Below are 10,727 nucleotides of genomic sequence, written 5' to 3' on the forward strand. Positions count from 1 at the left end.
TGTGGTAAATATTTGAAGATTACAAAACCTGTACATAATATGCATCCTCCTTGGAACATTTCTAATTTTAAAGCTGTTCAACTTTGAATCATGGTCAATATTATTTACTTTTTTATGTCTAGTCAAAACTAATTTATACAGAGTAATGTAATGCTCATCAAGTCAAAATATAAAATGTAAAATATATGATTGAATATGTATTTACTCCTTCATGTCAGTATTTAATCGGTGCACTTTTGGTGGCAGTAACAGAATTGTGCCTTTTGAGATAGCCTTCCATAAACCCTGCACATCTGGACACTGCAATTTTATTCAATTTTTCTTTGCAATACTGCTGAAGCTCTGTCATATTCCATGTGGATCATGGGTGAACAGCTTTTTTCAAGTCCAGCCACAAATTCTCAATAGGATTGATGTCTGGGCTCTGGCTTTGCCACAACAGAACATGCACGTTGTCTTAACTATTTCCTTGTAGCTTCATCTACATGCTTTGGGTCATTGTCCTGCTAAAAAGTAAATCTTCTCCCTCGTCACAGTTCTCTTGCAAACTATACCCCGGGATTTCCCTATACATTGCTGCAATAAATTTACCCTCTACCTCTACAAGCCTTCCTACGTCTGCCACTGAGAAGCATCCCCACATCATGATGCTGCCACCACCATGCTCGATGGTGGGGATGGTGTGTTTGTGATGATGTGCAGTGTTTGGTGGCCATCAAAGGTGGATAATTAAAAAGTTAAGCTTTGGTCTTTGGTGATCAAAAAACCTTCTTCTCGTTTATGTTCCTCCAGATGCCTTTGACAAACTCTGGTTGAGATTAAATTAGCTTTTCCAACAGCGGCTTTGTGTTCCAGCACACCCACTAAAGTCCTTCAAATGAGTCACAGGTATCTTAGTGGCCTCCTTCACTAGTCTCTTTCTTATGATGTCATTGCACGTGCCATATTTCTTCCATTTCTTTAAAATGGTTTTAAAAAAATTAAACTGTACTTCAAGGGATATTTGTTGACTTGAAAAATTTCTTGCATCCCTCCCCTGGCTTATGCTTTTCAATAATCTTTTTACAGAGTTGTTTGAAGTTCTTTAGTCTTCATGGTGCAGTTACAGCCAGGTTGCTCATTCACCAGTGACTATGTAGACCTTCCAGATACAGGTGTCTTTATACTACAATAACCTGAGACACATTCACTGCACTGACATGCCTTCTCTGGTTCAGTAATTGTGTGTCTATATACTAATCACAATGACTTACATTATTTTTTCCAGAAATTAATCAGCATTACTTAGATTTTCATCGGAAAACTATCTAACAGATATCAAGCCAGACTAGATAGGATCACTTAATTTACAATACATACAAGACATAAGAAATGTCATAACAAGTAGATATTAACCTTTGTCTTTACTCTGGGTTTTTGAAATCTCCCATAGGTTCAGCTGGGTTGTGATCTGGTGACTGCTGACGTCATGATTCACTTCATTTTCATATCAATCAAATCATTCAGTGACCTCTCATGCCCTGTGGATTTAGGCTTTGGGAAAAGTCACTTTTATCAGAATAGAAAAGTTTCATAATAGGATAAATGCGATCACTCAGCACCTTTCCTTGTGACAAGAGGACTCAAATCAAAACCCCAAAATGCCCCCTATAATGACAGAGCAACAGCTCCCTTCTCTGTAAGGGTCAAGGATTCAGGTCTCTTAGTGTAATATACACATGAGAGAATATGGTGAAGCATGACTACTGGCCATGTCATGTTTATGCTATATTTTTTTCCACACCTCTGTAGACCACTGCACATTTGTACCACTGGGCTCTCAAATGTGCATTCTTGTTTTTAATCTGGAGTTAGTGCACTCCCTCCCATTTGTAATATTCAGCTTTAGCTGATAGTCTAATCACATTTTGCACTGGCATTCTCAGTCACAGGAGGACGGGGTCTCTTCATTTTTTTCTTACTTATTGCATTAATGCACACATGAGCATCATGGTCATCAAATGTGCACTGTTAACCACAGTTTCTGACTTTATTTGCAATATACTCAGTAGTTGTTGAGACATTTTACTGAAAAACAATACTGTTATGAAAAGTGTTGCCAGATTTTTTTTAATGCACTGGAACACCAAAAGAGGGGTGTAAGTTTCCTAACAGAAGAAAACTTTTAGAGAGAAAGAACATACACTAAAATGCTATATGCAAATAAAACAATCTCTTCCTTATCACAGTGTACCATATTTATCACAGAGTGCCTTTGGTCTTGATTTTTAAATTCCTATAAGAAATGTGAGAGAATGTGTGGTTTATGTGTTGGCCATATTAGCTCATATTAGCATTGCTTTGGAGTCATGGCAGTAACCCTTTTTTTCTCAGAAATGTAATTATATCCAGCAATCTTGAAAAACAACACTTCCCCCTGACCCGAAGGTATTTCCAGAATTCTAAAAGATTCTTCCAAATAGCTGGATAAAAACCACTCAGTTATTTAATTCTCTGCACAACTCAAACTAATTTAGCCTCTTTGCCAAATAGCAACTCTGTTTCCAATGCAGCTAATTAGCCATGCACTGTGTTTGCTTAAATGAGGAAATAAAGACATAATTTGGGAAGAGGATTTTTTTTTTAAAATCGTACAGTGTGTGAAGTGTTCAGGAAAATACTTACAGCCCATGAACTATATATGTTTCTCTGAAGTTTTTGACTAAAATAATCCCGATTTGAGCTTGTAATGAGTTGAATAGAAGAGTCAAGTTGTACGCATATCTGATATTCTGAGTGAATTATCTTTTTCTGAAACGAGATCGCCTCAAATATGAAGATATAAAGATTTACTAATCATTTGAGACCCACAGAAACATGATGTTTTCATATGCTGTTTGTAGATAGCGTGCTGCTCTTGTTTACTCCCCAGCAAGTATCTTACATCATTACAACCGCAGCTACATAATAATAGCGTGCACTGCAGACACACACACACACACAAACAGACATCCACACACACACACCTCATCCCATCCTTTCATCGCACACCACATTCACACTTCCCGTAAAACCCTGGCGTCTTAACGATGGGTCGGAACCCAATGGGTCGCAGCCCTATTTCCGGTGGGTTGCCACATGATAAAGAGTCCTCATATTGTTTAATGAGCGTTCAGCACACGCTATATTTCTCCTTTTGGTTTAAAAAGCAGAGGATGTGAGAGAAACTGCCAAAACATCCCCTTTTATTGGTGATAGATCTTTCCAACCCCCCCCCCCCATCTCTCCTCCATTCATCAAAACGTTCTAATCCACAGCTTTAATTTCTTCCTATGAGTCTCTGTAATCCTTCTCCCACAAGATATGACCACAATCTATTACCATGGAGATGACTACATTATTGTTGACTACTCCAGTCATTCAGAACATATTTACATTTGCCAGGATATTGTTCATGTTTAAAATAGACAGTCGGGGTTTAGTATATCATTAGACATCTTTTGGTGAACCAAAGGAATAATATTTCAGCTGGTAACATTTTTAACCAAAGAGGTCCTTCTTCTGAATCACTGGTGAAAGATGACTCAGGACATAGCAGACCATGCTTCCTGTGAAAAAAGGAGTATCAGACAGATCTGTAGAAAGCAGTATATAAGTCAAACAGAAGAAAAAAAAAGTTTAACAGAACAACATAGTGAACATACTGAAATATTGAGGGGTTATAAGGAGGCTTAACAAAAGCATCAGATAAACTGTAAACGTCAGTTGCAGTAAGATTAGACATTAGAAACAGCTTTAACCATTAAAAAAGTATATATCTCCTTTTACAAGCCCAGCAAGTTGAAGCTAAATACAATTAATTTTAACATTTTGCACAACAAGATTTTTTTCACAGAGGTGTACACTGAAAGACAATAAATATAAATAAAAAGGAAAGCAAATAGCTTTTTGCATGGTGGTACATTCTAGTTTAATGAATTTCTCATTAAGCCACCATCAGTCCTATCTGTTGTCTTTATATTCAATCACACTGAACAACCTAGTCAATCAGTGCACGCCATTTGTAATTCATTGACTCCATTTCAGACTTTCCAAACAACAACAAAAAACACCTCCAGTTCTGTGTATCTTTAATTCTCCACATTTTAAGACTTTTAAAATGTATTCAAATGATACAGAATTTTACAGTTGCTGTTTGACTACTACTAACTGAATGTTAGGCATGGGAACTTGAGCTCTTACTGCTGACTGAAGACTTATCATTGAAAGCATCAGCGCTTAATATACACTATTTTATGTCTGGTTGATATTCTGAGAGTTAGAGCCTGTTTTTTAAAGTCCTGTATTAATTATCTGTAAGATCTAAACTTTAAAAAGTAAGTACTGAAATATTTAGAGGTTTTAAGGAGGCTTAACAGAGGCATCAGATGACCTGTAAAAATCAGTGACAGTAACAACAAAATGCAAAAATTAATATTTTTGAAGCAAAGTACCTTTCCAATGTTTAGTTGAATAGCTTGCTAATAAACTACACTTTATATTGCACCTTAAAATTGTATCTCAAGACACTAAACCAAAGCTTATAGTGAATATTTTTGCAACTATCTCTTTCTGTTTTGCTATCACTCAAACAGATCTGTAAACTTGAACAGAATGCCAGGGCAGTGTCATGCACATACTCTCGCTCTCTCTCTCTCTCTCTCTCTCTCTCTCTCACACACACACACACACACACACACACACACACACACACACACTTATACAACATACACACACACACACTTACATACATCTTGCTCCCAGCAGATGTTTTGTCCACCGCTGCCTTCCCAGAAACCCACAAGTGAGCGTATTTTCCCGCCGCAGGGTCGGGGAGCAGAACCACTGAAGAAGACCGCTGCACCCCAACATAAAACAAAACACCAGAGGGAAAAAATGTACAGAAAACCTTTCAAAAAGGAAAGGAAGGGAAAAAAGCAAAGGATTTTCTAATCCATCCTTTATTGAGGTGGCTGGTTTTCGGCAGCGCAACCTTTTTTATGTGTGAGAAGGCTGGCCTGTAATTTGGGTAGCCACGGCGACCAGAGGGACTTGTAATAAAACGAGACTCTATTCTGGGATGCTCTGTAATAATGGACGCCACCATCCACTCCTCTTGTTAGAGATGGATGGATGGATGGATGGATGGATGGATGGATGGATGGATGGATGGATGGATGGATGGATGGACGGATGGATGGACGGATGGACGGATGGACAGCAGTATCACATATTGACAGAGATAAATGGACTATAGATGGGCATGTGTGCTGAGAGAGGAATGGAAATGAACCAACAAATGAATAGGTCAAACAAAAGCCAAAAAATTGGATCAATATCCAAGTAGCCCAAGTTTTTGTTTATCAAAAATGCCTGAATGGACGGACAGATGGCTCAATGGATAAACAACTGAATCACATCAGTAACTCCAGCTTATATCAACTAGCTCATCCAATAATCATCCGTCTGAAAATCACTCACCTACTAGTTCTGATCAATACCTGAGAGAACTTCTGAGTGACCATCATGTCCTTCAACACTGTTACAAGTCCATGTGGTTGAATTTCTGCATTCAGACACCTCTCTATAATCTCCACGCCATGTTAACAGTCACCCATTATGCCAAGGCCATAATTAGGAAATCACATTGGCATATACATCCTGTCATTAGAAGTGTCTATTGCTATTGCATTGTAATTACATTTTAGTAGGTTGTTATTACACCATTTAGAAGCTGTCCGTCTTACCTCAATCTCCTCCTTAATTGGTTATGTTGGTCTGTCCCGCCCCCCGGGTCCGCCCACCTCTTTGACGGAACATTCCAGTGGTCTAAGCATTTTAAACTGGAGAGTATTACAACTGAGTCTAATATGCCACAGAATGAAAGAAATGAAGGAGAAGAAGAAAAAAATTGGAAATGGAGAGGGAGAGAAATTGGAAAAAGACAGAACTTGGAAAGAAAAAAAGGATCGAGAAGACATGAAAGAGGGAAAAAGGGTGAAAAACACAGTTTTCTTGTTGCATGACAGATTCCCTCCCAGCCAACCAAGGCTTGTCCTTTAATACCCAGAAGCCTTCATGTGGCTTCTCAACGATTGCACATGGGGCAAAGCTGACCGCATTTCTGCCACGCTGCTTATTATACTGCATTGCTCACACTCTGCATGTGCGTTTGCATGTGTGTGTGTGAGACTAAGTGCCCGTGTACAGTAAATGTGTACACATGCATGTGTAAGCTTGTTGGAAAGCAGTGGCAGTCATGCAGAGAAGCTTTCAATGAGACTTGCATGTCTTAATTTGTCAACACGCTGGTGATGGACGAGACAGAGGAAAGCGGAGAAAAAAAATTTAAAACGTGAAACTAATGGTTTTCCTAACAACACTGATCCAACACAAGCATTACAGGGGTTCAAACAGGAGTGAAACTTGCAAAAGGTAAACCTATATGACCTGCCCTGCTATGAGTCAGTTCAAAATGTAGAACTTCTCATTTACATAGCTTGTTTTGGGCTGTATGAGTAACAAAACAATACTGAGCCATCAAATATTGATTTGAAATACAATTTCCTAATTAATCTGAATGTTGGTAGCGGTTAGAACAAGATGAGTGTGTATAAAGTTAAACTAAAACTCCTAAAGTTAACAAGGGTCACTCACTAAATTAAAACATTAAGAACTATCCAAAAAAGTACGTTTTGACAACCACACAAAGACATACTTTGATTGTAGGAAATCCCAAGCACTTTTCATTAAGGAATTTCATACACATGTATACCATAGAAATACATGTGTCCAGTGGGCACACTGCACACTCCTGCAGTGTGCCCACTGGACACACTGCAGGAGTTTCCACCACTGTCAAAGGCAAGAATAGACGGGTGAAGGAGAGGAAAATGAAGGACGAAGACTTGACATGGAGCAAAACATGTGTTCCTTTCTACTGACCACAAGGATTTCCTCTTTATGATCTTCGTGACCGACCTTGCATACGGTATGTGCACACATGTGCACGTAGACATCCACAGTACAATACCCAGATAGCAAACTATGGGTGAATCAATGTTGAATCTATGTTGAGACCTAACGTAGAAATTATACAGAAAGCGCAAGGTTGATAAAATGTTGAGTCAACATTTGCTTTTCAACCATAATCACACTTTACCCAGATAGCAAAAGATGTTAAATCAATGTTGAATTAGGGTTAAGAAGGTTGAATTTTGGTTACGGTTGAAGATTGATGGTTGGATCAACGTTGATTCAACAACATTTTGTCAACATTGAAGTTTGTGTTTAAAAGATGCCATTGAATCTACATTGTATTTTGGTTTAATTAAAATGTTTGACAGGTCAATGTTTAATTAATGTTGAATCTATGTTTGCAAACATGTAATCTATGTAAGCAAACGTGGACTCAACATTTTATCAACCTTGCGCTTTCTGTATAATTTCTACTTTAGGTCTCAACATAGATTCAACATTGATTCACCCATAGTTTGCTATCTGGGATACATTTCCTATAAATCAGATTTTCTGTAATACAACAACAACAATTTAGTGGCTGAAACTGCCCCTAAAGACATGCAAAGACAGAAAGACGTCAATTAAACAATAGCCTTGCAAAACCAGACAATTCTGCATTATAGAATGGTCTGAATGCACCTCATTATCATTCTGATTTGTCTATATTTCTTTAAACATCAGTGTCCTCTCACAGTTGGGAACTGTTTCATGAAATTTTCAGCATGGCAGGTTGCTGCCCAGGTGTTGTTGTTTCCTGTAGTAAGGAGGAGTATGAACATTGTAAAACATAGATAGTGGAAGGATAGAAGAAGTTGCATGAAATGTGTGTCAGTGGTAGGCCAATACCTGCAGTCTTCATGTGATGAGTCAGACTAATCAAACCCTAACCCCAAAAAAGATAAATCTTCTATTCTGATTTTTTTTCACTATTTCTATTTCAAAATGTACTTCAACTAAAAATCTAAGAAGTATGCTTATTTGTGTACTTTCAATACATTCATTTATATTCACAAATTCAAGGTGAATTCAGAGTTTTTAATCCAATACATTTTCAAATTTGACACCTGCTATCCAAATAAGGAAACTAACTACATATTAGTAATCGTTCCCCGGGCTCTATCTTAAATTATTGAAGGTTTCTGTGATACATTAATGGTAATAGCACAGTGGTTTGGGACAGTCTATATACTTTATCATCAATAAAGAGAAGTTGACAATTCAGTATAACTTTCCTTGTAGAGGTACTTGTCTTTAATTTCATGCTACTGCATCAAAACATTTCCTTTGTATTAAATATTACAATGGCAAAGATACAGTCTTATAATAGTAATAGGATGTTTTCACAGAAAACATCCTATTAGAGAGAGTAGAGTAGAGAGTAGAGATACCTTGGTCTAAATGTAAAATTATTTCTAACACAGTAACATTTAGCTCCCACCATTTCACTGTGCACATGTTGGCTAAATGTCACAGTGTCATGGCTTGACACTTAAAGAGAACACAGCAACATTTGTGTTTTTCTGCCATGACAAATCAGAATGCCCACTATAACAGAGACATGTTATACTCATTTACACTCGTGTTGCTGCAGCTTCTGCTGTGAATGTTGATTGCAACTTGCACTGATTCACCATCACGTGCTTCTTTTGGTTTTTGCTTCCCTCTACTGTTCAACAGTCAAACATCAGCAGACCAAAGTCAGGCAGTCATTTTCTCAGACAAATAAACATACTACAGAAAGAGGGGATTAATTTGAACAACAAATATTAGTCAAATAAACCACTGAAATGAAAGATGTTCCTTTAAAAACAGCCCTGAAACAAATGTACAGTCACATGTTGAAAATTCTACCAATTTCATTGGTATTTTTAGAATTGATTTTGGCATGTATGATATCCAGTTGATGAATGTAATCAATAATTATTATTCTTGTTTCCAGGCATTTTAATACAAATTTCATGTCTTGGTATATAACACAAACATACTGATCTAAATTATAGTCACTCTGCAGCTTTTGTGGAGAACATCCAAATATAGCCTTGACAAGAATAAACACACACGCACACACACACACACACACACACACACACACACACACACACACACACACACACACACACACACACACACACACACACACACACACACACACACACACACATACACAGAAGCTGTGAATAGCTTATTGTAGCTTGGTGCTGAAGAACATTGGTCAGAGAGCTTTAAAAAGTTGTCAAATGGCCAATTATAGTCAACCAAATAAGGCTAGAGGTGTGTGTGTCCTTATATATGTGTGCGTGCCCATGTGTGCGGACAGGAAGTGGTGGTGGCTGGTTTGAGGTCAGTGGCAGGAAAGAATGGTAGCTATGCTGTTGCTGAGACAACGGCTGGTCAAAGCGCAAGCTTTGGGTTTCCTGACACACTGCAGCCTGAAACCACATCCCACCATCACTCCGTCCATTCATCCAGGCAGCCGTCCATCCATACCTGGTGCATCTGTGTCTGCTGATTTTGCAGTCAATGATTATTTTACCTCATTTCACTCCCATACCTCTTATAAACGCATTATTCTAGTTTCATTTGATCTCTTTCTCTTTTCATCCACCCCACATCCCACAACACTCCAACACCCCACTCCATGCCCAGTGGCATCTATATAAAATGCTTCCTTACTAAATGCTGCTCCACCCTTCTCTTTAAACATTAAACACTGCACAACAGTGTGACCACAGGAACTAAAAGGCCGTGTTTCTGTGCTGTTTACTAGCCTGAGGCATACCGCATCCCTCTCATTCAGATCTGGGCCCATAACCGTACACAAAAAAAATGAGAAGCACCAAATGATATCACCACAGTGAGGAAACTCATCATGTGTGACACCTTTTTTTTCCACATTTTTGTTCCTAAAATTTTGCTGAAAAGTCATTGTCAATGTAAATTAGTGTAATTTTTTAAAGTATAATGCAATGGCCAGTACTTTGACATTTGATATTCCACATCTTACTAAACCATCAATTTAGGATTGCTGTTTAAGCCAGGTAACTGTCAGCACCCAAGTATCCTGCTCTCTTCCTCTTGTAACTAAGCAGCAATCATCCTGCTGTTGAACGCAAACAGGACTGTGCAGCTGGACCAACTGGTAATTAGCATACCACAGTGTCTGTATATTTTCCAATGTTGCAAAGAAATAAGAAATGAAACATCATGAGAAAAAGCATGGGCTCTGGGGCCAAAGTAGAAATAATCAAACTCTAATTGCAATCCCTCCAGCAGATGTCAGCCTTGCCAACGAAAGGTGTTCAAGATGCAAACAGTGCCAATGCAGGGCAATCATAGGAGTGTAATGGGTTTAACAATGAGGAGCACAGCTGCATGGAAATTTTTCGCAACCATTTATTGAACAGCTTCACATATGCACCCGTTTTTATGACATTATGATAATGTTTTTCATTTTGCTACACCTACTGATTAACAAGGCATTGCAATTTTGTAATGTTCCACTAATTCCTTTAACATTTTATATGGTCACTTGTTGGAGTGAGCACATACTTGGTCTCCTGTGGTTTCCATTTTGGTATTTGATTTAAATTATGGTGTTTGACAGATCAATTTTATTTATTTATTTTTTCAAATAAGTGGTTTGTATTTTTTTTAAAAAAAAACAACTTTAATCTCTTCTTGCTGTTTTG

The sequence above is a fragment of the Acanthochromis polyacanthus genome, chromosome 14 (genome assembly GCF_021347895.1).
Source record: "Acanthochromis polyacanthus isolate Apoly-LR-REF ecotype Palm Island chromosome 14, KAUST_Apoly_ChrSc, whole genome shotgun sequence".
Lineage (NCBI taxonomy): Eukaryota > Metazoa > Chordata > Actinopteri > Pomacentridae > Acanthochromis > Acanthochromis polyacanthus.